Source organism: Sapajus apella, unplaced genomic scaffold (genome assembly GCF_009761245.1).
Source record: "Sapajus apella isolate SASKATOON/1434 unplaced genomic scaffold, GSC_monkey_1.0 scaffold15, whole genome shotgun sequence".
NCBI lineage: Eukaryota > Metazoa > Chordata > Mammalia > Primates > Cebidae > Sapajus > Sapajus apella.
Window position 1 is genome coordinate 3,532,248 of NW_022436955.1, and position 3,553 is coordinate 3,535,800.

At 35.6% G+C, this 3,553-nt stretch overlaps 1 non-coding gene across 1 annotated transcript; it reads left to right on the forward strand.

Moving 5' to 3' along the window:
* The first annotated feature begins 246 nt into the window (after positions 1 to 246).
* LOC116555874 lies at positions 247 to 390 on the forward strand. The gene has a single exon (XR_004270717.1). It is a non-coding gene; the product is annotated as a U4 spliceosomal RNA (small nuclear RNA).
* The last annotated feature ends 3,163 nt before the right edge of the window (positions 391 to 3,553 follow it).

Genomic DNA, 3,553 nt, shown 5'->3' on the forward strand with positions numbered 1-3,553 from the left:
ATAAAGACACATGCACACATATGTTAATCACAGCACTATTCAAAATAGCAAAGATACGAAATCAGTCTAAATGCCCATCAGCAGTAGGCTGAATAAAGAAAATGAGATGCATATACACCATGGAACACTATGCAGCCATAAAAAAGAATGAGATCGTGTCCTTTGCACCAACATAGTTGAAGCTGGAGGCCATTATTCTAAACAAACTAATGCAGAAACAGAAAGGCAAATATTGCATGTTCTCACAGCTTTGTGCAGTGGCAGGATTGTAGCCGATGAGGTTTAACTGAGGTGCGATACGGCTAATTGAAAACTTTTCCCAATACCCCACCATGACAACTTGAAATATAGTTGGCATTGGGAATTTTTGACTGACAGCCTCTACGGAGACATAAAAAATAAATAAATAAATAGAGAGAGAGAGAGGAACAACAGACTACCAAGGCCTACTTGAGGATGGAGGGTGAGGATAAAACAACTGCCTATTGGGTGCTGTGCTTATTACCTGAGTGATGAAATAATCCGCACACCAAACTCCCGTAGCACAATTTACCTATATAACAGATCTGTACATGTAACCCTGGACGTAAAATAAAAATTAAAAAAAAAAAAAGATGCCTTATCAAACCACTTCCCATGGGTAAATAGAGCTTACTTCTTACAGGAAACTCTGGGTGTCAGTATAAAACTTGTGCCTCTTAAGGTAGCCAAGCCATTAATATACCAATTTTAATCATTGTGGCTGCCAGGATGAGATATGCTGAATACCAGAAACTTATAAAGTGACCTGCCAGTTAAACAGCAACGTTGTTTCTGGTGTCAAAAAGCACCCCCAGGAAGTGAAATGCTGGTGCTATCCATCTGCAATAGTGAGTAAGAGTGTAGGTGGGGGTGCAAAGGCATATGCTGTGGTCAGTGAAATGGGAAATGCCTGATTATTCATCTGCCTAGTGTCCCCATGTCGAGGTCTCAAATCCGGTACAAGACAGATCGCTTCTATCCAGAATGACTACTCATTGGAACTATTCATAACAAGAATCTGACCTTGGCAAATTAAATCTCTGCCTCCCATATTTTTAGTGATATCTAATGAGACTTGTAATTAATCCTGGGCTTAGATTCCTTGAGAGACCCACAAGTCTCCAGACTCTCTTAACACATCCAAAAGTGCTGGCACTTCACAAAATCCCCAAAGCTTGGAGAATTCACTTAGAGTGTGGATGTTCCTGCCACCCACTGACATCCAAAGTGATTAACTTCTAGAGGTGGCATTGTGTGAAATCATTGATTTAACTGTCCACTGCAAAGGGACTTGCCTTTTCTCTGTTGAAGTATTTTTATTTAAAAGGACTTGGCTCTCGCTATAGATGAGTGAAGAAACCTTTCACACTACAGAACCTGAGTTATTGAATGATATCTGAACCATTTCAGTTTCCTTTTTGTTAAAAAAAAAAAAAAAAGGCGGGGAAAGGGGTAAAACTATTGTATATATTCATATATTTTAAAATGTGTAATCATGTTATTATCTGAAACTAATACCATGCTGTTAAAATTTAGATAAAGTGTCCTGTAATGCATACAAAATGTTCATTTGCTGAAGGCCATTAAGTTAATTTCCTGGCAACAAGATTAAATGCAAGGCATTTACATAATCATTAGTCGTGAGGTGTAGAAAAGATAATTAAATATTCCACCACATTAATTTATATTTAATTAACTGTGCTTTAGTGATCCTTCTGTCTGAATATTAATATTGTGTAAATAAACAATTAGAATGCATACTGATTTTATTAAAGGCTTATTCTTAAAATTATGTAGAAGATGCAATTATTAATTTGATTATATCTTATTTTGAAGGCTAATCATGTTAATAGAGTCTAAAACATTGTATCACTAGCCTCAGTGATGACATTTTCACATTTTATATTTCCAACTACAATGTAGCTTATAGACTTTAAAATATGTTCATTTAGTTCATCCTAATAGTTAATTGCTTTCCTAGTAACACCACTCTGTGGTTCCTTTAAGTCAATACTGACACTGTACCTTTTAAAAAAGAGAGTTATTATGATACAGTAAGCCTCATCAGTTGTGGCCACACTCACTTGGGACATGTGATTATTTCTGTGAAATGACCATATTATATAGAAAGGAGCAAAAATGGAGTAATCTTAAATAAGATCAATTGGGTAGAAAGTATAGTTAATAGTCTACTGGTGGGTAAAATATCTGAGGGTTTTAAGATTCTTTTGTTAAATGTAATGTTAGGGAAATTCTTGAAAAGGTAATCAGATATTACTAGGAGCAAGAATCTCCTCATAAGAATTTTCCAGACTTAGATGCCAGACATTTGTGGAGGGCTTAGATGGTAGTAAAGTGAAATCTGGACAACAGATTCACTATATCTTAAGGATTATTCCTTTTATCTGCCTGGATCATTTGGGAGCCAGTAAATGAAAATATCTAAGTTTTCATTAAACATTATTTAGTAGGAAAAGAAACAAAATATGATAAGGAAAGAAAGTAAAAGAGTCAGTAATTTTTCTGAATCATGAGAGTGTAATCTTAGCTGAAATACAAAGTTACATTAAAATATCTCTACGAAGCAGTCATATTTTCCTACCAGGAGAAGTTATTTCATATTAAATTATAACATCTCCAGTAAAAGTGTTTGTGCTTTTAACACGTAATATTTATTTGGGCAAACAATTCAATAGTGATTTTAACTGTCTAACTGGAATTTTTAGGGAAAATGATGTGTTTCAGTAGCACATATTTCCTAATGGAAACATTTGTTTCTAAAATTATAGAAGGGGGAATAATAAAGTTGCTTTTATTTCTTTTCAAGGCTGTTGGGACTTTAATACTTACAATATGATATGGTTAGTGTTCCCCTGGGCTAGGCAAAATGTATTCCCTTCTGGTTTGTGAAAATAACTGTTCTATAGGTTGGAAATAATTTCTGTGTATGTGGTAAATTCATACGTCTATACTCTTCAACCCAAAATATACCATCTATTATGCTAGTGCCCCTTTTCACAGGCTAAGTTCTGAACTACTTGATACAACCTGTAACTTGTAAGTTTAAGAGCGATTTTCCAGCCAATATTTTCTGACTGTTTTTGCTCCCTCCTCCAATTCTGCCCATGTTAGAATCACACTGCAATCTTCTCTGATAAAGCTTTAGTTTCTCTCTAGATATTTGGATTTATTGCTCATCCAGGTAACCAAGCTGTTTTCTCATTCATTCAACAAACATCTTTTAATACACACTTTTCTAGTTTCTGCCACTATCAAGATAATTAGACAACTTCCTGACTCCAGAAAGCATTTATAAATCCTAGTGGAGGAGATGTTATATAGTATACAGGGAAACAAATGAGTATTTATAGATGCTTTTTCTGAGTAATTAGGACTCTCCAGTGCTGGAGGCTGGATACAATAGGTTGGACTGGGCACATTGGCTCACGCACGTAATCCCAGCACTTTGGGGGGCTGACGTGGAAATCACCTGAGGTCGGAAATTGGAGACCAGCCTGACCAACATGGAGAA